Below are 27416 nucleotides of genomic sequence, written 5' to 3'. Positions count from 1 at the left end.
TTAAACATGTTAACCTCCCGTTATTCTTTGGGATAGGCAAAATTAACGCGTTGTATACTTGGGTTTGAACATATAGAACACCGTTTCAGCATATTAGTAACTTGCATATTGTGATTCATGTTGGATATGAGACTTTAAACTTTTTATTCTATATTATGCTATGTAACGAAACTTGTATACTCACCAACTTTTTGTTGATATATTTTAATACATGTTGCAGGTTGATAGACGAGGTGATGTTATGAAGAAACGAAATTTAGGTGGACTTAGAAACACACCTAGATTAATTTTGTTATATGATGTTATGTTATGAAACAATGTTGTTTGTATTTGAATCTTTGTATGACAATTTAGTATTGCAATGAAATTTGAATTTAAATTATATTGTCACATAGTGTTATGAAGTTTTGAGCAATTTGTTCGTCTCAACCTGATGTTTCCGCCATCGGTTGGGGTGTGACACTATTAGAGAGACATGTTGTTATGGAGCAGGCACACAACAATTTGGTCGCCTACATGAGACAACTACAGGCACAGGTGCTCAGGATGCGTTCGCGTTCTAGTCTGGAACATGCTCATGTAAACAACCAATAGCTAAATACAAGACTGAACGATGTGTTAAACAATGCTGAGGAGGAAGAAGACCCAGAAAAAGAACCAGAGGAGGATCCGGAGGAGGAGCCGGATGAAAGTGACGATGAAGGATCTGTCATCTCCTTTGCCGGTGATGACGTTTGACTTCAACATTTATCCGATTTGCTTTCATTTGTCATCTCTTTTAAACTTAGATGGGGAGGGTTGTTCCCCATCCGATAGATAATTCTGGATTTTCATAATGGAGTGTGTGACAATTAGCTACATTAATGTCAGCGTAATCCATAATTTTTGAGTTAAATGTTTCAACTTCTAGTTCAGGTTTTTTTTTTTTTTTTTTTTTACTTTTATGTATATATATTTTTCTCATTATAAGACTACTTGCTGCTCAGATGGAGAAGATGTGGTACATTACACTTGAATATCATCATCATTACTTTATTTGTTATCCAAAGTTATTTCATTGGCAACTAAATAGTCAAAAGCTTTTGTAATTGTATCCATTTTAATGTTGTCATTATTTTGCAATCGAGCATTTCTTTCTTTAGCATTTTCAGCTTGAGCAGGTGCACCGGATGCCCCCATCCCTTGCAAATAGTTCTAACATTTCATTGTAGTTTGACGCTTTTCTCATCTTCAACATTACAACATTTGCCTTTGACTGTTTAACAAAACAAGTACAACTAGTATTATAAACAATTAGATAATATTCAAGGAAATACCAAGACTCTTTCATCTATTACTTTATTCCATACGTTGTCATCTGCTCAACTAGTTGAGTATTAGAATCCCATAGAACCCACTCAATGATATGGCATCTATCGACATTCAAGGCATCTTGTGATTATAAATGAAAATAGTAAACCCTAGATGCTAGTTTGACCAAACTTACAACATTATCCAACTCTAAAATATCCTTTAACACATGATTAAGAAAATGAGCTGCATAAGGTATCAAGGTAACTGAAGGATATCTATCAGATAACATTTTATAAGCAAGCTTGTAACTAGTATAGCACTGTCATTAACTATTTAACTATTTGAACTACATTTTTAACCCCAACCATTTCAGCAACATCACCAAAAAAACTAGACAAATTAACAGAATTGCTCTTTATATCATATGCATCTACAAATTTAAGAAATGAAATCTCTTTCTCACAATAAACCAAGAAATTAATCAGATAACTGTGCCCAATATCCCTTCACCCATTACTCATAATCATGCATCCACTTTCAACTCGGTAACAAGATTCGCAAGTTACTACTTTAAATGCAGTCACAAGATTCCTTAAGTTACAAGATTCATCAAGGGCAACTTTGACTGCGTTGAAAGTGGTTACACAATTATGAGTGATGGGTGGATGAATATTAGGCACCGTCATTTGATTAATTTCTTGGTTTGTTATGAGAAAGGTATTTCATTTCTTAAATCTGTAGATGCATCTGATACAAAGAGCAATTCTATGAATTTGTGTAATTTGTTTGTTGATATTCTTGAATTGGTTAGGGTTAAGAATGTAGTTCAAAATGTTATCCATAATGTTTCTAATTACTTGGACACCTTGTGCAATTCATCTAGGGTTACTTTTTTTTTATAATCACAAGATGCCCTTGAATTCCATAGAACCTATTCAATGAAATGGAATTCTAATATTCAACTAATTGAAGCAGAGGAGGGAGTATAGAATAATTGATAGGTGTAAGTATTTTAGTTATTTCCTTAAATATCTATGTTATAGTTTATAATACTAATTCTTATTATTGTATTAAAAAAAGTTAAAAGCCTGAGTTTGTAATGTTATAGACAAGAAAAGTGTCAAACTACAATGAAATGTTAGAACTATTTGCAAAGGATGGACCATCTGGTGCACATGCTAAAAATGCTAAAGAAAGAAATGCCCGATTGCACAAAAATGACAACACCAAAATACGTGAGGAAATTTAAAAAGAATTGGAGCCGATGGGTTTAGAACCCTATGAAATACCAAAGGCTTTAAATTCTTTGGCAGCCAATTGAGCAAAAGCAAAATCATTATTTAGTTGAACACTCCTAGATACGGAAGGATGTATTGAAATATATGATGGGTGTAAGCAATTAAGTGAGTTCAAGAGATAGTAAAAAATAATCTTATACATTTATGTAGTTGCAATTATTTTTTGTTTGGTACATATATGACATTTTTATTTCTTTTATTTTAGTAGTTTGCTTGTTGGCTATGGATCTTCAAAAGAATTGTTCGTCAAAGGTTGTTCCCCCTCCCGAAAGTCGACTCTCAAATACTTTCGCAACAAGCGTTGATAACAATTGTTAGAAATAAAGCCTCCTAGCGTAAGGTTTGTTTACATCCCAGCCTCCCAAACCCTATCAATATCTTGCTATTTTGTGGGATTTACTAGGGAGGTTGTTGTACGAAAACAAAAAACCTAAACTACCGCTTGAACCAAATAAGAATTACCCGGACCCGTGGACACCAAGTTCGGATTTTCCTGTCCTGTGGATAAACCCGATTGAGTCTAACATCTCCTATGTTAATTCAAAACAAGTAGACGCAAACAAATGAGTAAAACATAATGACTTTTAAATCTGAAGAGTTATCTTTCACACAATGCTCTTCTCCATCCACAAGCGGGCTTAAAAGGCAGTAGCGGCTCCCTCCAAGATAGCAAATATGTTTTGACAAGAAAAAGTAAATAGTTGAAGAAAAAGTGAATTCACCTTACATAAGAATGGGCTTCGGGCTTTCGGCTTCATGTTTCACACTTTAGAGATCAAGATTTATGGTCCCGGGAATTGTGTTTTATGCCTCGTGCTTTATGGAATTGGTTGTATGAATCATGTTTTTGTGAAACGAAGCGTTGTAATATGTTACTTTGCGATACGAGACATTTTATTTAGTTATTTTGCGATATACGTGAAACCGCTACTTTATAAACCTAACCCAAACCCACCCCCTCTCCTTTTTGCGCCACCAACAAGCCCAACCCCCACCCCAATCCCCTTGTGCGAAATATCAGGCCCCCCCACACCCTCTAGTCCTTTGCAGCCCATTAAGCCCAAACCCCCTTATGTTTTATTATACGTATTATGCATGGAGAGCAAATAATAAGAACCAAAACCCTAACACCCCTATTGTGTGCGACGGCCAGGAGAACCCCCCCCCCCTTGCGCAAACAAGCTTCCGGTTCAGCTTCTTGTTCGCTTCCTTCTTCCTCGTTAGTCCTCCTCTTCGCTCCAAGGTTACCATTCTTGATTGGATTGCGATTCACGGTGTGAAAATTGCGTAGACATGGCTATGATATTGATTTATTATGCTAGGGTTTTTGTTGTTGCATGATTAGTTTCGGGTATTTAAGCGATTGTGTGAATTAATTGATGATACGCATGCATACATGATCATTGGCTGCGTTTTTGTGAAAATCATGACGTTTTATATCTAGGGTTTTGTGATTATCTAGCGTTTTTGGCTGCGTTTTTGTGAAAATCATGATGTTTTAACCTACTGTAGTTGTTATTAGGAAGTGTCGGGATCGTTTAAACGCGTTTTGGTGTCGTTTAACTGAAAAACAGAATGCTGATCGATGAAAACAGCCAACTTTAGTTGACTGTAAACGGACCGTTATAAATCGAAAAATTGATTTTCTAAAGTCTAAATTATACTTTTTCGAAAAACGCTTCAAATGGCGCTGGTATCACATTTTTCTGAGGTCGTTTGCTATTTATAAAGGCCTGTTTTTCACACCAGCAAAAGCTGTGTTTTTCCTTCAGAAAATGTGTGTTATGTTTTTCGTCATAACTTGTAATCTGGATAGAGTTAGGTCATGAAATTCGAATAGTAGATGGCCACGGGTGTCGTCGTAAATCTCCAACTAGAATTTCGTCAATCGGGCTTGCAATGAATTTTAAATGAATTTTTCCGTGGACTGCAGTCAGAAAATGACGAATCTGACTACAGCCCAGTAAATGATTTTTATTAAATAATCAATAACGAATTGAGTCCCGAGATTTTTACACAATGCAACGTGGACCGGTTTAGAACTTTCTATAAATTTATTAGAATTTTTGGAATAAGTTAACTATTTTATAAAAATACCGAAAACAACCCAGTTTTGGATGTTAAAGATGAAACATTATAAGTTGTGAATTGCGTGTCTAAATGTCGGTTATGCTATCTGATAATGATCCAACTTGTTATGTGAAGTATTGTGTGCTTGTTCATGAGTAGTTATAGGGGGAATATGTATATGTGCGTAAACTGTCAAAGTGAGTGCATGTTATGTGGTAGATGCGTGTAGAAGCTGCATGCCTTATTTGAACACACTAATGAACTGAATGGTAATCATACTAGGACGTGATTGACCTACCTTGACTGTTAACCATTTTAAGAGACCAACCGAGCAATCAAAGGTGAGTTCACACTTTCGTCAAAGCATGGGATTCTCGGTGGTTTGGAAATGGGTTAAATAACAACTATCCCCCTTAGGTGTGATACAACCTGCGTATTCTCCTTGGGTAGAATACGTACCTCCACCCTCCTTGGGAAGGGTGACAACCATTATAATTCATGTCTTAAGCTTACTAGACAACAACTCTATCTTAAGTCCTCCATTTTTGTATCGACTTAATCGCCGGGCCAATGGCGAACGGGTCATTAGTTAAATAGCGCTATTAGGTTTCCCAAGCCTCACACCGTGCAGCAGAGGACGGGCGTGGACTAATGTACTTGGGCACTTAGTCAATGACGATAGACATTGACACGGGGCACTAAACATAACTACAGTCAGTAGTCGATACGGTAACGGGTCTATTGGTTTAAAACAGTGGGGTAGCTCCCCTATGGCATGTTTTTATAAAGAACAAGGAACTTAACAACTTTTGGGTTTTTGGAACAACATTAAAACGAACAACCAACTGTGAACTCGCCAACCTTTTTGTTGACACGTTACCACATGATTTGCATGTCGTTAGGTACATGGCTGGGACTTCCACGAGGAGTGGGCGTTGTGGCAGGGAACCAACTGTTGGGTTCCTAACATTTAAACTTTATGCTTCTAAACTGCTTGATGGGTTTTGATACTTTATGCTTCCGCTAACTTTTGAATTTGGTTTTGGACTTTGGTTTTGGGAACACTAAACGTTTTGTTTGCTATGGTTTCACTTTACTTCACTTTACTTAACGTTTATTATGATTGGTGGTATGATCCTGGTCAGTCACACGCCTCGCGGTAATACTCCGCTTGTGGATTTTGAGGGTGCGACAGATTGGTATCAGAGCCATTGGTTATAGTGAACTTGGTTTTAAAAAGGGAAAACTCTTTTTGACAAAAACTAGACTATAACTTATTCAGTGCTCAACGATCCACAACGACACTTCGCTCCACGTGCAAGGCTCAACACTTTAGATGGTATGATTTATGTTATGTAGCCTACTTGTTAGTTTGCATTTGCATGATGTGTTGCTCATGGTATGCTTAATTAACGTGGTAGCATGTTACATTTATTAGTCCTAGTGTGCTCGCTTTGACACTAAACTGTTTGCATGAAACCCGATGTGCTTACTCTCTTCTGTCATTCTCTTCCACACTTCTGCGTTGACGTTCTCTTTTAGTGCTTTGTGAATGTGTGTTCTTTTGGTTTAATGTTTATGTTACGTTATTAACTCGACAGGCATGTCTACATCATCCGCATCATCTGACCAGTCCCGGGTGCCAGGGAAGGCACCCGTTGCTACTCACTCACCCTCGCGTCAGGTGGAGACGCGTGCGGCTTATCGAAAGAGACTCGCGCAGGACGGGGAGTCGTCTTCTCGACCTACACATGCACTGCCAGTTAATCCGGTCAGCGCCCAAACCGAGTCTGCTGTGATAAAGGCTCTTAGGAATTATAACCAGATGTTGATAGAGCAAAACTAGATCTTAATGGAACAAAATCAGTTACTGCTGAAACGAGTTGCTACCCTAGAAGGGCAGGTAGGATCTCAAGGAGAGCAGATACAGGTGCTCTTTGAGAGAACGGTTGACTTGAAGAAAGAAGCCTTAAAAGGGCGCGAGGTACAAGGTCTAATAATGAGAGATGCATGGCGAGAGGATTAGTATGTTGCATTGGAGGGTCCATCAAGCCTTTCCCTATCCTCACGAGCGTCTCCCATTATTAGTGGTGTGTGCGGATAGGGAAAGGCTTGATGGACCCTCTAATGCAACATACTAATCCTCTCGCCATGCGTCTCCCATTATTAGACCTTGTACCTCGCGCCCCTTTAAGGCTTCTTTCTTCAAGTCAACCGTTCTCTCAAAGAGCACCTGTATCTGCTCTCCTTGAGATCCTACCTGCCCTTCTAGGGTAGCAACTCATTTCAGCAGTAACTGATTTTGTTCCATTAAGATCTGGTTTTGCTCTATCAACATCTGGTTATAATCCCTAAGAGCCTTTATCACAGCAGACTCGGTTTGGGCGCTGATCGGATTAACTGGCAGTGCATGTGTAGGTCGGGAAGACGACTCCCCGTCCTGCGCGAGTCTCTTTCGATAAGCCGCACGCGTCTCCACCTGACGCGAGGGTGAGTGAGTAGCAACGAGTGCCTTCCCTCGCACCCGGGACTGGTCGGATGATGCGGATGATGTAGACATGCTTGTCGAGTTAATAACGTAACATACACGTTAAACCAAAAGAACACACATTCACAAAGCACTAAAAGAGAACGTCGACGCAGAAGTGTGGAAAAGAATGACAGAAAAGAGTAAGCACATCGGGTTTCATGCAAACAGTTAAGTGTCAAAGCGAGCACACTAGGACTAATAAAGGTAACATGCTACCACGTTAATTAAGCATACCATGAGCAACACATCATGCAAATGCAAACTAACAAGTAGGCTACATAACATAAATCATACCATCTAAAGTGTTGAGCCTTGCACGTGGAGCGAAGTGTCGTTGTGGATCGTTGAGCACTGAACAAGTTATAGTCTGGTTTTTGTCAAAAAGATTTTTCCCTTTCTAAAACCAAGTTCACTATAACCAATGGCTCTGATACCAATCTGTCACACCCTCAAAATCCGCAAGCGGAGTATTACCGCGAGTCGTGTGACTGACCAGGATCATACCACCAATCATAATAAACGTTAAGTAAAGTGAAGTAAAGTGAAACCATAGCAAACAAAACGTTTAGTGTTCCCAAAACCAAAGTCCAAAACCAAATTCAAAAGTTAGCGGAAGCATAAAGTATCAAAACCCATAAAGCAGTTTAGAAGCATAAAGTTTAAATGTTAGGAACCCAACAGTTGGTTCCCTGCCACAACGCCCACTCCTCGTGCAAGTCTCAGCCATGTACCTAACGACCTGCAAAGCATGTGGTAACGTGTCAACAAAAAGGTTGGCGAGTTCACAGTTGGTTGTTCATTTTAATGTTGTTCCAAAAACCCAAAAGTTGTTAAGTTCCTTGTTCTTTATAAAAACATGCCATGGGGAGCTACCCCACTGTTTTAAACCACTAGACCCGTTACCGTACCGACTACTGACTGTAGTTATGTTTAGTGCCCCGTGTCAATGTCTATCGTCATTGACTAAGTGCCCAAGTACATTAGTCCACGCCCATCATCTGCGGCACGATGTGAGGCTTGGGAAACCTAATAGCGCTATTTAACTAATGACCCGTTCGCTATTGGCCCGACGATTAAGTCGATGCAAAAATGGAGGACTTAAGATAGAGTTGTTGTCTAGTAAGCTTAAGACATGAATTATAATGGTTGTCACCCTTGCCAAGGAGGGTGGAGGTACGTATTCTACCCAAGGAGAATACGCAGGTTGTATGCCACCTAAGGGGGATAGTTCTTATTTAACCCATTTCCAAACCACCGAGAATCCCATGCTTTGACGAAAGTGTGAACTCACCTTTGATTGCTCGGTTGGTCTCTTAAAATGGTTAACAGTCAAGGTAGGTCAATCACGTCCTAGTATGATTAGCATTCAGTTCATTAGTGTGTTCAAATAAGGCATGCAGCTTCTACACGTATCTACCACATAACATGCATTCACTTTGACAGTTTACGCACATATACATATTCCCCCTATAACTACTCATGAACAAGCGCACAGTATTTCACATAACACTCTCGTTAACATTTAACAAGTTGGATCATTATTAGATAGCATAACCGACATTTAGACACGCAATTCACAACTTATAATGTTTCAGCTTTAACATCCAAAACTGGGCTGTTTTCGGTATTTTTATAAAATAGTTAACTTATTCCAAAAATTCTAATAAATTTACAGAAAGTTCTAAACGGTCCACGTTGCATTGTGTAAAAATCTCGGGACTCAATTCGTTACCGATTATTAAATAAAAATCATTTACTGGGCTGCAGTCAGATTCGTCATTTTTTGACTGCAGTCCACGGAAAAATTCATTTAAAATTCATTGCAAGTCCGATTTGACGAAATTCAGTTGAAGATTTACGACGACACCCGTGGCCATCTACTATTCGAATTTCATGACCTAACTCTATCCAGATTACAAGTTATGACGAAAAACATAACACACATTTTCTGAAGGAAAAACGCTGCTTTTGCTGGTGTGAAAAACGGGCCTTTATAAATAGCAAACGACCTCAGAAAAATGTGATTCCAGCGTCATTTGAAGCGTTTTTCGAAAAAGTATAATTTAGACTTTAGAAAATCAATTTTTCGATTTTTAACGGTCTGTTTACAGTCAACTGAAGTTGGCTGTTTTCATCAATCAGCATTCTGTTTTTCAGTTAAACGACACCAAAACACGTTTAAACGATCCCGACACTTCCTAATAACAACTAACAGCAGGTTAACCATCAATTATCACCTAACCATATCAATAATCACAAAACCCTAGATATAAAACATCATGATTTTCACAAAAACGCAGCCAATGATCATGTATGCACGCGTATCATCAATTAATTCACACAATCGCCTAAATACCCGAAACTAATCATACAACAACAAAAACCCTAGAGGGTGTGGGTTGGGCCTGATATTTCGCACAAGGGGATTGGGGTGGGGGTTGGGCTTGTTGGTGGCGCAAAAAGGAGAGGAGGGTGGGTTTATAAAGTAGCGGTTTCACGTATATCGCAAAATAACTAAATAAAACGTCTCGTATCGCAAAGTAACATATTACAACGCTTCGTTTCGCAACTCTCTGCCTACGTGGCGCTAAGGTGGCATCACTTTTGCTAGTTATTGAGCGGGATTGTTATTCCAGAGCACATATATAGTCTAACCGTTAGGATATCAGTCAAAAACTCAAAATAGAAACAACTTAGTCTATGGGGTATGGGGCGTGGGTTGGAGAGAAACGCCCAAGTCACCACCCCGGGTGGGCTTGGATTTGGGCGTGGCCCCATTGGCGTGGGATTCAGCCCGGGCGTTGGGTGGGGCTACCCACATGACATGGTGAAACCGCATTGACCAAGAGCACTAGCCATTCCACCCCAGCCACGCCCCACCATACCCCTTTGAAATTAGCTTAATTTTGGTCTAGGGTGCCCTATACTCCACGTGTCGCACCATGACCCCAACCCACGCCCCACCATACCCCACGTTCTTATGACATAATGTTCAGATATTAACTACTACTTCTAGACCAAATCATGCATCATCAAAATAACCATAACGAATCACTGACCAACTTTTCTAGTAAATCACAAACATCGAACCATGAAACTCATATAAAATCTAAATACAACTTACTATCGTAAATCCGTAATGTTTAACTTATATAAACTAAAACTGAATAAATATGTATGTAACCTGGCCGGCGACGATAGTTCTAGTAGCCTTCTACGAATGAATTGAATCGAGATGGCGATAACTGAATCGTTGGAAACTTTGAAAACGACGTCGTCTCCTCTAACGTCACCAACCGTTCCTGTAGGTTAGGAACTGTTCGACAATCATTACCGCAGGTTGTAAAGGTGTATGCGGTTGCAACTGCTCCACTGCATAGGCGGCGTTGTGGTGGTGCAAGGTTTGTGTACGGTTGCCGCAGATGCGTGTACTCGACGGAGTAAAATTAGGGTTTTATAATAGTATATATAGGGGATATTAGAATTTGTGAGATTTCATTATGAAATACTGAAATTCTATTTCTTGATTAAAACGCGGGTAATGGTTACATCGATCCTTTCCTTTTAGTTTTTCTTTATTATTAAGTTTTTTATTTTTTATTTTATTTATTTTTATATTTTTTATATACTTCAAACGGCACATAGTGCTAATAATCTACAACTATTAACCATCAATATTTGCACCTTTCAAGATTTAGACAAAAGGGTTGTGCTCTATAGAAAACCCCATCTTTTTTTAAAAACTTTGGAAACTAAACCTTATCCATTGATTGTGTTTGATCAATGGCTCTACTTTTTTTTAGGTAATTACTATATTTAAAATAATTCTTATATATTGTCTAGAACCACTGAAAGGGCAATTTGGGTAGTGAAAAGTGGCTTTTGACCATTGACAATAACTCACTCCACTTCCTCATGCATTACCATCAAATCACCAACTCTTTCTCTTTCTCTTACCTCTTTCTCTTTCCTCCCCACCCCACAAACGTGAATAAGAACAAGAAGATGATGATCTCATTTAAAAATTCAAATATCTACCTTCAAGATTCCAAGAAACACTAATCCCAGATCTTTTAGAGAGAGAATGATGGTAGGACACAAGTTTTTAGAGAGATGAATTTTGAGAGAAACAACAATCTTCATCATGTTCATCTATAACACCAAGAACACACATACAAGTGTGTGAGAGAGAAGAAGTTTGAAGTATGTTGTTTTAGAGAGAGAACGATGACAAGATGAATGTTTTTAGAGAGAGAAAGTTGATGTTTAGATAGGGAAACAACAATCTTTATCACAAAGACACACGCACGAGTGTGTGTGTGAGAAGAAGGTTTGAAGATCTTCTCTGTGTTCATCGGACGGGTATAGATCCGGTAAGTGTTCTTGAAATATCATTTCACACTTAATTTTTTGTTGAAATGGTTGTTAATATGTTTTTGTGTGCTAAAAGTATTTTAGTAATGCTTAATATTCATGTATTTTAAATAAATCAAAAACTTTAGGACGTTATGCATGAACGGGTTTTTTGTTGGTTTGATTGCTTGTTAGGGGCTTTTGATCTTAACAGTAGCTGTTTTTTTGTTGGTTTGGGTTGCTTGTTTGGGTTTTTGATCTGAACAGTAAGTGTTTTTTTGTTGGGTTGCTTGATTCACATACTCAGGCCCATAACATGTGTTAAGCCCCCGTGTTAGAATGTTATATAACGTGTGTTGATTTACAGAAACAAACCCATAAAGATATTCAATTGACAAGCTGGATGGATGTAGGCGAAGTTAATGCGTGTTCTAGTAATGGTTAATGTTCATGATTTTTAAATAAATCCAAAACTTTAGGATGAGATTTTGAACGAGTTTTTTTGTTGGTTTGGTTGTTTGTTTGGGGCTTTTGATCTTAACAATAATTGTTTTTTTTTTTTTTGTTGGATTGCTTGATTTACAGAGACAGACCCATAACATGTGTTAAGCACCTGTTAGAATGATATATAACGTGTGTTGATTTACAGAAACAGATCCATAAAAGATATTCAATTGACAAGCTGGATGGATGTAGGCGATGTTAATGCGTGACATTGAATAAGTCACATCCTTTGGGAAAGAAGTCTTCGTTCATTTATAACATGTGTTGGTGGTTCATGCTGTAACAGAACACCATGATGTAACCTGACATGTGTTCATGTATAACATGTGTTAAGCCCCTGTTAGAATGATATATAACGTGTGTTAACCTTTTGTTAATTAAAAAAAACAAGTAATATCTATTTTATTTTTGTTGATGTTTAAAATATCCGATAATGTGGATACTGAGCGTAAAACTTGTACAAGTTAGTATGTAACGTGTAATATGAAACGAGCCATTTATGGTAACACATGTTCCGGTAATTTTGGAACATATAATATGAAACGGGTCATTTGTTTTGCACATTTTGGAATGTATAACATGTGTTAAGCCTCGGTTATAATCTTGGTTTAACCTAACATGGTGTCATGTATACCTGGGATAAAATGTGTTAAGCTTCTGTTATAATCTTGGTTTAACCTAACATGGTGTCATGTATAAGCTAGTGGTTTCCAAAACACCATGATGTGTATATACATACTGTAACATGTATTAAGCGACTGAAATATATAACGTGTGTTAAGCATCTATTATAACATGTGTTAAGACTTCCATAATAGATGCATAGACTCCAATAGTAACTTAATAACAACAGAGTAAACCTGATATAACGTGTGTTAAGCCTCTATTATAACATGTGTTAAGACTTCCAGAATGGATACATAGACTTTAATAGTAACTGTAACAGCAGAGGTACAAATACGGGCGCCTCCAACAGAAAATGTGTTAAGTCTAGACCGTTTTAACATCGTGTACTAGAGAAAACAATAAGAGTCTCACATTACATATTACTAGTAAACGAAAATACATAGCACCATTGTTGTAAAAATCCCGACTAGTCTCCGAATAGTCCCCGATTAATCACTAATCGGTGGTTCACCGATTAACGACCGATTAATTGCTAGGCGGTCAATGACGATCCTATTCTGGCCAAATTTTGGCCATATGTCGGCTATTTTTTGACCAAACCTTATAAATTTATGCCAATTACTTATAAACAATTGGTTAATAAGGTGTTAAAGCATGTCTACTTTAAAAACCACGTTTAAAAATGGGTGTGCATATATATAATTAAAAATTACATGTAAATATCTCAATCCGACTAATCCCGATTAATCGCTAGTCGGTACTCCACCGCCCGACTAGCGCCTACTTCAATAGTAACTGTAACAACAGAGGTACAAATACTGGTGCCTCCAACAGAAAATGTGTTAAGTCTAGACCGATTTAACATCGTGTACTAGAGAAAACAATAAGAGCCTCACATTACATATTACTAGTAAACGAAAATACATAGCACTAAGAAAATGGTGGGCCATTTACTATACCCATGCCCGTATACCTGATATAACGTGTGTCAAGCCTCTATTATAACGTGTGTTAAGACTTTCAGAATGGATGCATAAACTCCAGTAGTAACTTATTAACAGCAGAGTATACCTGCTATAACGTGTGTTAAGCGTCTATTATAACGTGTGTTAAGACACCCGTTTTTGGTGAATGTTACAGCAATAGTAACTTAGTAACAGCAGAAGTACCAACACGGCCGACTCCAACACAAAATGTGTTAAGTCGATACCGTTTTAACATCATGTAATACACAAAATAATATGAGTCCCACATTACATATTACTAGTAAACGAAAATACATAGCACTAAGAAAATGGTGGAGCTTCCTTTGACGGTCTGCCTTAGCTTTTCAGCGGCTACCTTTGCTGCCTTAGCTTTTCAGCGGCTACCCTTGCTTTATTATTTGGGTCGGTCTTGAAACGGTTTGTAAACATGTGGGTGTGCGTATGCCAGGGAAGTTATAAAAATGTGTTTTCATGTCACACGTAACACGTGTTATGTTGTACATGGGTTTCATGTCACATGTAACACATGCATGTCTAGAAGTTCAAACTATAACACGTGTTAGTTGTGTTGTGCTGTAACATAAACTTGGTCATGATCCTTAAGCATCTGATCCACGTTTGACGAAACCAATGGTCCCGAGAATTGGATCTTGTTTCCCTTGTATCCATAACTATTAACACATTCATAACCATGGTTTTTTCATTCAGCAAGTGTAACGGCTGAAAATGAGAAAACAACATCAAATAAGGACACAAATGAAGATAATGACATAAACATTAAAGATCTAAAATACGAAACATTAACGGTCTATAATTTGTAATCTATACGAACATTAACGGTTGTTCGTGTTTCACAATAACGGTAGGAATTATACAAACTGTAATCTGTAATCTATAAGACACATTAACGGTCTAATTACAAACATTAACTATTATACTTGGTGTTCGTGTTTTAAAACCCATATTCTATAATCGGCTGAAAAGAAAAAAACTACTAAAGCAAACAAGCAAGATAAAAACGTGAACATTAATAGACTAGTTGTTCGTGTTTCACATTAACGAGATCCCCCTAAATCATCATATCCAAACAACAAACAAAAACCCACAATGCAATAATCAAATCAAGAAACTAAATCAAGATTACCTCATCGCAAATATCACCACAAATATTGGACTCAAATCGAATCAAATAATAAAAAAGGAAGAAACTTTATTCACACCCCTATTCACCACAAGATCTGGACGAACATTGGAAGGTGAGAGAAGAAGAAGAAGAAGAAAAGCGAACCAAAGCCCACTAGCCCAGATTGTAGTAAAGATCTTGTTTAGGAAGATGAATACTCCACAATACATTAATGGTGCTCCATAGATCTACCATTGTTGATGGATGCTCCATAGTTCATTAATGGTGGATCTAGTTTGAAATAAGTGGTTTAAGAAGATGAAGAAATTATGAAAAAACAACCTTTCTAATTTGAATTTGGTTCATCGAAAATGGAGGAGGATGAAAGAGAATGATGTGATGTTAGATATTAATGAGGGTGTCAAATCACTTTGGACAAGATAACTTTTTGAGTGGGCTAGGAATATGTAGAATTACCAATGTGCCCTCAAGATTAAAAAGGATATTATGGAAGCTGGGACATGTGGCCAAATGTAGGCCATTAGATGGGTTTGCAAAGTTTTCTAAAAATATAAGGTTTTCTATGGAGCATTACCCTTAGACGATAAATAACATCATATTTAGTTGTTTGTATTTGTTAGACTAGAAGGATGCTCACGTGATACGGCAAAACACAATCATCGTCAAATGTGTGCATGGTTCGTTTTTTAAAACAAACACAATTTAGATGGATACACGAATTTAAAAACCAAATACTCGAGTTTCATCTATTTATCATATTATGTTTCGTATATTTATATTTTTGTTATGTTATTGATCTTAAAGTTTGATAGGGGGTAAAAAGAGATACGTTAATTGCTTGATGGAGTTGACAGGAGACTAACGCTTAGCGCTTCTGATAGTCACAATTATTATTACTATATATTAATAAACAAATTGAAATGAATATTACTATATCTTATATCTATAATAAGCATTTCCTTAGGATAGAAATGTAATTTCCTTTCAATTTTTAAGATGGCATGTGAATGGTCGGTTCAAATCCTAAATTCTTTGCCCTTTTCTTCCATTCTTGCCCTTGTTCTACCCTACATCAGCGAACATCAGTATTGAAGTATTGAAATTGAGACTTCTTGCATCACTGAAACGTTGCATGATTGAGACTCTATCATCAGTTACAAATACTGAGTTTAATTCTTTAATTCCAAAGTTATTGAATGGTAATAATGTCAAACCCTCAAAACTGAATTAAATCTGGTGTTCGCTCACGGTGTCCTTAAATGGATTATTAAGACAGTCGTTACCTTTACCCTCCCCCAGCAGGCTACCACCCTTCAACGGCCGGAGAAATCAAGAGCACCTATCCGTTTTCGGTTATACAAAGGGGGAGAGAGCCTACACCCCGCTCCGCCAGTCACCCCCCTTTCGATCTCTTTTCTCGTGATATTATTGTTTCTATATACGATCAGATTCAAAATTAGGGTTTTTACTTTTGTAAACTATAGGAATTCCTGATGGCTTCGAAACGGATCTTGAAAGAACTCAAGGATCTCCAGAAGGATCCTCCTACCTCTTGCAGTGCAGGTATTGTTTTGATTTTGATCTGTTAGATCCTGATTTTTTTTTAATTTTAGGGTTTTGTTTTTGATCTGTTATTTTCTAGGGTTATAAGTTGTTTTGTTTGTGAGTTTATGTTTTGTGGTTGAAAAGTCATGGCTATTGAATTTAGGGTTAAGAGGTTTTGCAAATTACAACTTCTTGACACTAACAAGGGTTATGGGGTATCAGACTCCATGGCAACTTCAGAGGTATGCTTCTCGACTTATTATGGCTTTCACATGTATTCAGTTTTGTAAAAATATTGATTTTCATTTTAAATAGGTTTATTTAACCAATTAGAATATTATTATTATGTATTATAAATAACTTAAAGTATGGAGAAAAAGCCGAAAACTCCCCCTAAAATCTGCCCCTTTTGTACGCTTCTTGTATTTGCCTTAGGCGCTGAGCGAAAAGTCCCGGACCATGCACCTTGCGCCTCAGGGTGCCTGAGGCGCGCTTCTTAAAACCCATAAAATGACCAAAATTGGTTACATTATTTAGCCTTGCCTTGCTATAATCATGAACTCTAATGTGGCCATGTGTTTATTTAATCTTAGTTAAACTTCAGTCATTGGTTCAACCTAAACAATCTTTCGAATGAGCTACATGTGCGGTATATATATTTGTCTATTAATTAAAATAGATGAACAAAACAAAAGTAAGGAATATATGAACATGGGGAGAAGGAGTGGTGACTGATTATTGTCATTCATAACTTGTGTCACCACCATATTTGAGCCCTTCTTTCAAAGCCTTTTTTACACAGTTTATCTATGTAATCAAAAGTGCTCAGGTGTGCGCCTATGTATCAAAGCAAAGTGAGGCTGAGGCGTCTTTGACAAACGCTAGGCGCCTATGTATCATTTCAAAATCTTGATTTTTATGCATTTGTTTTCTAGGTGATGGATATGGAACATGAGCTTCGAGCGTTGAGGCTACAAATCCAAGAGAAGTCTTCATTCTCCGTAAAACTTCAGCAAGAGGTATCTTATAAAAAATTTGCAACATTTGACTTAGCACATATTTTGATAAAAACCTTAATTTAATGTGTAAAATGCCTCAGTTAAAAAAATGTTGATGAGCCCTGTTTGGACTCGGATAAAAATGACCCGTTACCCATCCCGATCCGCCCGCTAAGCCCTGTAGTAAAAAAGCATCTTCAATGTGCATATGTCTTATTTTACGTTATATAACAAAATTTTGTTTTTTCACCAGGTGCGAACAAATCAGTTTGTGCACCCGAGCCATATGATGTTGGGCGAATTTTGCAAGTTGATATTATATCAAATGCTCAAAAGTCAATTGTGACGACAGATTGTCCGATACAGCCCGGTTTGTTCTCTTTCCTTTTACTCATATTTTTTTGTTGACTTTAGGCTGTGCCTTTTGTGATAACTGAATTTATTCGTTTTGATGACGTTTCTGTAACAGCTGTTGGATTAGAGAGTTATGTGGAGACACTTTCTCGAAAAGGAAATTCTGAATTCAGTGTACGTTAAATTGTTAATCTATAAATTTATTTGGTAAAAAAGATGTTTGACTAATCGTTCGTGTACTTTACTCTTACTTATAAATTGGTCTTTTCGAGTACGTTCTATATCTCTAATGAATCTAAATTCATCTTAAAAATATATCTTTGCATACAACCACCTATACTTTTATTTAAATATTTGGACTATTATTCAAATAATATAACTTCTGTAATCAATGTTTTCCACATTTATTATTTTTAGATAAAAAATTGTACAAAAGGATTTTGGGTCAACACTGTTTGGACTCGGATTAAAATGACCCGTTACCCATCCCGACCCGCCCACTAAGCTTTGTAGTAAAAAAATATCTTCAATGTGCATATGCCTTATTTTACGTTAGGTTGTTAGCCCCAACTTACAAAGTATATGAGTTATGAGGATTATCACCCATTTATAGAATAATAAATTTTCCCTAACCTTATGTTTCATCGAATAGCTGCAATTCTTATTTGGTGACATGGTTTTGGTTTCATATGAGTTATGAGGATTATGACCCATTTATAGAATAATAAATCTTCCCTAACCTTATGTTTCATCGAATAGCTGCAATTCTTATTTGGTGACATGGTTTTGGTTTCAGGGAAGTTACTTGCAGTATGGGTAATAGGAAGTCTAGAGCAAAGCCGGCTCCTTTGAAGCGGATGGACAAACTTGACACTGTATTCAGTTGCCCCTTTTGCAACCACGGAACTAGCGTTGAATGTCGCATGTAAGTATCTGTTTGTTGTCTGGTTCCTTTTGGGTGCTGATCTCTTATGATTAGCCAAGCGTAATACAATGTTTGGATGTACATTTTTAAAGTCATCATTTGAAATAATAATGAGATAATTGGAAGTAGAATTCATTTATTTTTGCCTTTTTGGTACTTGTTTGATTTCAGTGATGTGAAGAACTTGATTGGTGAGGCATCTTGCCGAATTTGCTAGGAAAACTTCAGCACTACTGTCACAGGTACTATTGTGTTCTCTAAATCTCGGTACATAAAAGCTTATTGTTATGATCTGTGATAGCCATGAGTCATGACTAGGAGTGTTCATAAAACTTTGAAATTGACAGAATCGTCCAAACAAAAACAAGTATTCCATTTTGGCCGGTTAGATATTTATGCGGTTCGGTTTTGATGTTTTGGCGGTTTAACAGTCCAACCAACTTTTTGGCAGTGTGAACCTAACCGGCCCTGTTTAGCCTTTTTATTCATTTATTTATTTTTAAGTTATTTTTGGAAAACAATAACCGTTGTTTCTAACTGTTTTTTTTTCTTATTTTGGCTTGCAGCTTTGACTGAGCCAATAGACATGTAAGTGCAATGTCTACACCCTTCTCTTCCCCTATCTCTCTATATATATATCACACACACACACACTCATGGTGGAACGTTAATAACACGTAGATTTAGTGAATGGATCGATGAATGTGAACGTGTTAACACCGTTGATGATGACGGGGTCCCTGTTGAAGATGATGAAGTTGATGTTGATTACAGAGCGCGTTAAACCCGTTCTGAATGCTTGGAGAAATCTGCTTCACTTAGCTGTGTGTCATGTATGGTTTTGTATTTCATGAACTTGTTTAGAGACCTATGTAACTCCCAACCTATGTAAGTCCCAACTTATATTGGGAGCTTGTAAGTCCCAACTTATATTGGGAGCTTGTTAATGACCTATGTAAACGTTCAGTCTCTTTATGGTAGTGTGTTTGGTTTCGAGTCTAATTCGACTTGGAAAAAGATTTGATTTTTATGTTCCTGCAGGACACGTATGAGATAGGTACTGGTACTATCAGTTTTATACCTGACTGTGAAAGTTGTGGATGTTCATCAAGTAATTTCGGTCGAAGTCAAAACCAAAGAGAATCGAACCCTGGAAGTTTAAAAAACTGAATATTTACATTAAACCGAGTCAATTTGTTTTGATACATGAAGAAGCAGTCAGGGAATTGTGCACCAACAAGACCACTAAAGAATGGATCGGTGCATGTGGAAATACCATTGCCAGACATCAAAAAGGCTGAGATCTGCCGTGCATAGCCCTAAACTCACCAATTAAAGAGTTACTTATAAACCGTTGTAAAGTGAACTCATACATACCCAAAATAGCGATATTTACATGTGTTAAAAGGATTGTTGATTCAACCACATACGAGAAAGATGTTTTGGAGTCGCAAGCAGCTGATGTCAGTGCATGTGAAAAGCTGTTCTAAGAAGCTGGCTCGATCTTGAAATGGCTTAAGGTGGTTGGAACGTATGTCGAAAACAAGAAGTGAGTTTTAGTGACTTATAATTTTCTGTGATATCAGTTAGGATACCCTCCGCAACGCGCAGACATTCCAACTATTATATATACACACATGTATATATGATTTTTTAACGTTTTAGGTTTAAATTATGTTCTCGGCCCATATTGTCGACTCCGCTGTAACGCGCGGGTTTCCCACTAGTATTATTAAACGAATTGAAATGAATAGTGATTTTAATATTATAATAATATATAGTTTTTTAATACTTTTATTATTTTAATATTATAATAATAGTTATTTTCTTTACTTTTTAACTTTAATTTTTTTTTTTTAATATTAGGGGTTGGCATAAGCTTGGTGTCAACTGGTATCGAACCAGTAATGGTATCAAAAATACTGGGACGGTCCTGTTCGGTATCAGTACATGAAGGTAAAAACCGGCACTAATACAGAAAACGCCGAAACTTGGTGCCAAATTGATGTTGGGAATCTTTTGGTTCGGAAAATTCAGTGCTGCTACCCGGTACCATTTGATCGTCCCTGATCACGGTTACCGTACGAACAACGGTATCGTAAAACTTTTTTTGTTGATTTTCTTCAGCTTTTAATTTTTTCTTTTTTTAGTTTCAGTGGTAGGGATGAGCTCGGTGCCAAGCGATACAGAATCGGTATTGGTACCTTTAAGTTCAAGGCCACTTACACACTAACCGCTATGATTTGTTTATAATTAAATCATTTGCTAAACTTATAGTTAAGTTTAATTCATTAAATTGTGGTTATGGATACAATTATAATTATTATTTACTACCTATTATTTTTTTAATGGCTAAATTTGCATACTATGGGGATTGAACTCTGACCTCTCCTATTCTAATTAAGCTCTATCCAAACTCATCAACTGGGCTATTCCCAAGTGGATACTACCTATTATTTATTATTTATTCAAAACACAAACGTGAATTAAATAGAGTTTATTAAATGATATCTTAGTTACGAAAAGTTTACTAAATAGAGTTTATTTAATGAAGTTTACTAAATTGATGTCAAATTCCAATTATATCCTTGTAATATGTATTATAAAGTATATAAAAATTAAAATGGAAAGAAAAAAAATCTTAACAAAATCCCGACAAATATATTTTCTAAAACTTACGGATAAACCTAATATCCCATGTGTAATAGGTTAGGTATGAAACATAGTTTTATAATCACATACATAAGAGATTGAAATTGTTAATGCTTGAAGCATACCAAATTCAATGTCACCTCTACTTATGTGGTATCATATTATCTTGCATCCCTACTTATGTGTATAATATAATCTTGTAGCAAGAAATGTTAGCGCGAAGATTAAATGGCTATCAACAGAGACAATCATCAAATCGCCCATTTTACGGTTTACCAATCAAATCGATCGGGCATTAGTTAACAAAAATATACGCAAGTTGAGTGTTTAAACATTAATGAAAATACAATATATAAGCGTGCAACGCAAGCTCAAAATTTATTAATCCAATAATAAATTACCTTTAAATCGGAATATGGTATATTTGTATTTCCATATAAACAATTATTTCATAGATTATCAAAAATTCTTTCATTTTTTTTCCTCCTGATCCATTTAAACAAGTTGTCCTTTATCGACGGACGCAAAATCCGGAACTTTCTCAATTCCATTCCAACAATTATAAAAGGGCAAAACCATTGTATAAGGCTCCCACAATTGTTTATTACTTTCGTGTTAGTATTGAGCACGCACAAACACAAACAGTAATAAAAACAGTGAAAGAACACAAAGATTCAAGTGTTTGTTATCGCTTTCGTGTTTGTGTTTGCGTGTACTCAATCCTAACAAGTGAGTATCGTAGTTTAGGCTCGCTACACACGGGAGAAATACAACGCGAGAGAAAAAAATGGTTTGAATTAGTTTTCTTTTTACAGCCGGCCAAATTGATTCCTTCACCTTTGTTCGATCGAAGTTATTGTAAATCCCCCTTTATATTTTAGTTCAATCGCCACGAAATAGAAGGATATCAATAGAAAGCAAAAGTATTTTATTTGCTTTGTTACTGCTGCTTTGTTACTGTGGATATCAATAGTAAACAAACTTTTTTGTTGGGTTGACAAGGTGTGTTCAGGTTTTTATTCAGGTTTTTCGGGTTGGACTTTTCGGGTTTCTGATACGGAAAAAGTGACTCGCTAACGGACCTATAGAAGGTTTACGTTGGTTGGGTTAGGGTTTTTCGGGTATTCTCTAATTCGGGTTCAGGTGACTTTGAATTCGGCTTCTTCTAGTTCGTTGCAGTGGCGGACATAAGGCTTACCGGGGGGCAACCTCCGCTACGGCTTGGCGCGGAAAAATTTGGAATTAGTGTAAATTTTGGAAAAATTCGACATTTTTTCGATTTCGTTACGGCTTATTTATAAAACGTTACGGCTTAGTTTCGTTTCTAGATCCGCCACTGCTTCGTTGTTTGAGTTTCGGATTATTGATTATTAATGAGGGTTTGGGTTGTTTCCACTGTTCAAAAACAATGACAATGTAAAAAAAAAGAAAAAACACTTTGATCAAACCTTGTTCAAAACATGATTTTGAGCCATAATCCACGGGATTGACCTATGAAAATGGATGATTTAAAAAAAATATATATATATAAATATATATTTGTTACGATAATTTATTAATGAAGATAAAGTGACGCTATCATTTTTATTTAATTAATGGTTACTACTTGTAAGATAAACCCTTTTTAAGTTTAACACAGCAGCTATAATGTTTCTTCAAATTAACAAATTCTAGAAAAAACAATTGAGAAAAATGTCTGAGCCCGGGTTCGAACCGGGGACCTCTAGTGTGTGAGACTAGCGTGATAACCGACTACACCACCCAGACATCTTGAAAGATTTCTTCAAATAAACGCTTAAAACTGATACATCAAAAGGTTGTTATAATAAGATTCCATGGTGAATTTATTTAAAAAAAAAAAGATTCCATGGTGAATTTATTAAAAAAAAATACCACAGACGTTTACAAAGCAGGCACGAAACAAATATACATTCTTTGATTATGTTTTTCATAAGTTATGTGTGTCAGATACTATATAAAAATAAATATATTAAATAAGAACTATATATATATAATAGGATTGTTTGGGCTCGCGAGTCAACTCAAGCACTATAAGTGAAGTTTGGGCTCGTTTATTAAACAAACTTATTTTTGGCTTTAGCTCGTTTATTAAACAAACTTATTTTTGGCTTGCCTCGATTCAAACTTTTAGCGAGCCAATCTCAACTAGCTCATTAGTGACTTATCCCGTTTATACTAGTAGCGGATACCATGGGAGAGTGGGAGTCATTGCCTTTGGCGTCTCTTATGACTTGGGTACTACTCTTGTGTAGTGCACGTGACTTGAGGAAACTACTCCATTGAGTTCAATACAACAAATGAATTAATATCAGATTTGGCATTTTCTTAGTTCCTAATAGATTTCAATCTTTGGGATTGACCAGTAACAATGGTTTCAACCAGGAACATAATCGTAGGTGGTACCGAACGGCTGTAGCCTAGCATTATCAATGTAGTAAAAATCTTCATCTTCTAATGATTGAGGGTTCTAGTCTCATGATAAAAAGGACACACTTATCGGATTGGTTGAATCCTTAGGTACAAAACAGGATAGGGTAATTGTTGAATTTAGTTGTCGACTCAATGGCGTCATGCATGATGCGTGAGTATTGAGATGCTTTTGATTTATTCATCAATAATGCGGAATTAAGTGACTCACAAGCCGTTAGTATGTTCATTGTATGAAATTGTAACCAAAAGTTATAACCCACAAGTACGACCCAGTAAGATGCTTGTTATTTGGCAAAAATGCAAGAAGCCATTGGTGCAAGTGTACGCTGATGATGGCAATAAAAGGGTTTGTGATCAGTTTGGATGTAAAAGTTTCACTCAGAAGCAGCATAAAGAAGAGTTCAGCATTCATGTGATGTTAATGCCCGGATGGATATGAAATGGTTTTAGTTTAGATGGGTAGTGAAATAGTAATTAAGACATTCTTGGTTATATTTGTTATGATTTGAAAACTACTTATAACTTAATCTTTAGTAATATAGATAGAACTTCAAGATATAAATATAAGATATATTGTTAATAGTTGTTAACTAGCAGAATTCTCCGACGCAATGTGACAGGATATCGGAAAATGCACAAATCATAAAATATTGTAGAAGAATAAGAATGCAAGTTGCACATTGATGGGTTGAATTGCTTAACCGAACACAACACACTTTTTATTCTTGTCTAGAATATTACACCTAACCTAAATACACTTATATTTATGTAACCTGAACATGAGTTGTTTATCCCCTTTATCTAAACCCGTCGAATCGAACTTTACAACGTGATCGTAATAATGAAGGTGGTAATCCCTTGTGGTAACACCATCTGAAGATCACGTTAAGTAGGCGAAATGACGAGTCAAATTTATATTAAATAAAAATCAAAAACGTAAAATTTGCTTTGTCCCAAGTATTTATGAAAATGGTAATAGGAGATATTACTTTGTCCCAAGTTATTTATGAAAATGATATACCAAATGGTATAAAATGATTTTGAAAAGATTTCAAAATGTGTCGGCTAATTGTATTTACCAGTGAAAACTGACGTATTTTCAAAAGACTAAGCATAGGTTTAATAGCAAATACGGAATAGGTTGGAGCTGCTCGGTTTATGCATATTGGAATTTGTGACTCCACGCAAAGCCTAGTAGTCTTAACATTCATTTTTGTTATTTCCGATCTGCCTGTGGATCTTTTTAGTACTTTCGGTCTGTATATTTATTTTGAACATTTCGGACGATTATACTTTGTAATATTATTTTATAATCCCAAGACTTCCATTGTGCTATATATGAATATCTGTTATCAATCGTCACACATAACCCCAGGTCCGGGCCTACCGGAAAATCAGGGTGTGACAAATTCTTAGCAGTTGAGGCTGTTAGATCTTATGTATTTATTCTCTTAGTTAATAGATTGCATATTAAGTAATAGATTTAGTACTTGATACTTGTAGTGTCCATGGATTGATAACTTAGGTACTTACCTAGGCTATATTATATAGTGTTAGGTACGCTTGCCTAGAACGTGCATTTTGTGTCAATTTTATTGTTACTATCTAAGCACGTCAGGTGGATCCGTTGCGACACTTCCTATACATAAACACTCGACTACATTATCAAGGTACCATTAATCAAGACATGCGAATTTCATGTTACGATTACTTCTAGGATCTATTATGCTTTGGTCAATAATATGTCTTAACTTCGACGTTGTTTCAGGCAGTAGATTTAAACTTTCCTAAACTCATTATCGCATGCTCTGATATATGTTACATGTTGTAATGTTATTCCATTACTATAGTTATTGTATACAATTTTGGGATTAAGATATTTGTACTCTGTTACCCTGGGTTCTAGCTTCTCGTGGAGTGTCCGATGAGTGTGTTGTTATGGCATCAACAACACGTGCTCCCCCAAGATGGAGAGATTAGTTCACGACATCTTTTAAGGGCAAGTGTGGCCCATTGACTATTAAGAGGCATATGGATTGGTTCTAGCTATTTACTGACCTGTTACGGGAAATAGTTGCAGGTATGCCAACATGTACCATTTCATGTAATTGGTATACATGAATGGTCGTATGTGTATCGTCACGGACTGTTTACTGTTTATATGGGCTCGTGGGTACATCCATATGACACTGAAGAAACACTGACCTAAACAGCACCTACGGCTTCAATGATTAGTGACTCGAACGCTTGGCTGCAAAACAGAAACACCGTTAGGACTCGTTACAGGAATGGGGTTATTCCTGTAACCACCCTCCGGCGTGAGAATAAGTATTGGATTATAAGAAAAGTTTCTGGAGAAGAAGATGTATGAGAACAAGATAATCATACCTTATACGTTTGTCTCTATATATAGGTTTTCCATTAGGGTTTCCTTTATCCCAGGATTTATTCCGATAAATTAGAGATTTACACGATCTTCCCGAAAAGTTGGAGATTTAGTTGTGCACCTTCCATGTAGATATGGAAGGTTCTAGAATAAACGTTTGTATTTATATAAATATAAAAGGTTGTAACCGGGTCGGGTTGACCGATGTGGGTCACACCTCGTCGTGTCCCCCCAGTCCGAGCTCATGGAAAAAATCCATTAGGTCGGACTAAGAGAAAAAAGAAAAAATTAGCATATGATGATTGTTACAACGGCTTTGGAAAATGACGGCGAGAATACAGGATGTGACAGTTGGGTCATCATATCGGTGACAGCTGTTTTGTACCCCGCGTGGACACGTGTGTCCGTCCGTACATCTTTTTGAATTTGAAAAGTTGCCTTTGCGTATAAATAACGACTCCTTATGTAGGAGCTCAAATCCCTTCCCCCAAATTACTCCTTCGTTATTCTTTCTACTCAATGGCTTTGAAAACAAATGAATCGTCTTCCACCGCTACCGCCCCTACCGACATACTGTTTTGTAAGTGGGGCGTAACATCCTTCAATAACCTTGTTCATGATTACGGCATTAGGGCCGAATGGAACCCTGTTTTGCCGTCGAAGGCCGACACTGCCTTTCCCTTGAAGGGAGGTAAAATCACTTTGTTCAGTGATTTTTTCAAATTCTGCAATTTCCGGCTACCCATCACCAAATTTTTGAAATCGGTTCTCGATTTTTACCGTATCCACATCTCTCAAATACATCCCCTTGGCTTAGTGAAACTTCGGCAATTTGAGTATGCTTGTATAGCGCTGGGCCATATCCCAGAACTGGTTGTCTTTAGGGCTTTCTTTGTGCTTGTGTGGAAATCCCCTTTCTTTACTTTCGATCGGAGGGATACGGACGCGTCATGCTTAAGGGATATTCCCACCAGCTCGAGGGACAAAGATTGGAAGAAAAAATTCTTCTATCTTGATGCCACTGTTATCCCTGGGGAGATGCACTGGAGAGAGAAAGGGCCAAAGGATAAAGTGAGAGACGATGCTCCTCCTGAGGATTCGTACACATCAAATGCCCTATACGTGAAGCTATGTGGCCGCCCCTTTGAGTGCACAATTATCCCAGAAGGTGCGTTGGTGATGGCCAGCATGAGTTTATTGTGGCCTGATATTAAGCGTTATCCCTCATTTCAAAGAGACGATGCAGGTATGTTTACATCATCATGCCTCGCTAGTTTTGCAGTGTTTATTATTTGTTATT

At 36.9% G+C, this 27416-nt stretch overlaps 1 non-coding gene and 1 pseudogene across 1 annotated transcript; one reads left to right on the top strand and one right to left on the bottom strand.

The window, feature by feature from the left end:
• The first annotated feature begins 698 nt into the window (after positions 1 to 698).
• LOC110891297 lies at positions 699 to 19597 on the top strand (annotated as a pseudogene).
• Positions 19598 to 22972: 3375 nt separating this feature from the next.
• TRNAV-CAC lies at positions 22973 to 23046 on the bottom strand. The gene has a single exon. It is a non-coding gene; the product is annotated as a tRNA-Val (tRNA).
• Between the last annotated feature and the right edge of the window lie 4370 nt (positions 23047 to 27416).

Source organism: Helianthus annuus, chromosome 11, assembly GCF_002127325.2.
Source record: "Helianthus annuus cultivar XRQ/B chromosome 11, HanXRQr2.0-SUNRISE, whole genome shotgun sequence".
Lineage (NCBI taxonomy): Eukaryota > Viridiplantae > Streptophyta > Magnoliopsida > Asterales > Asteraceae > Helianthus > Helianthus annuus.
This window is presented reverse-complemented; position numbering and strand designations above follow the sequence as displayed.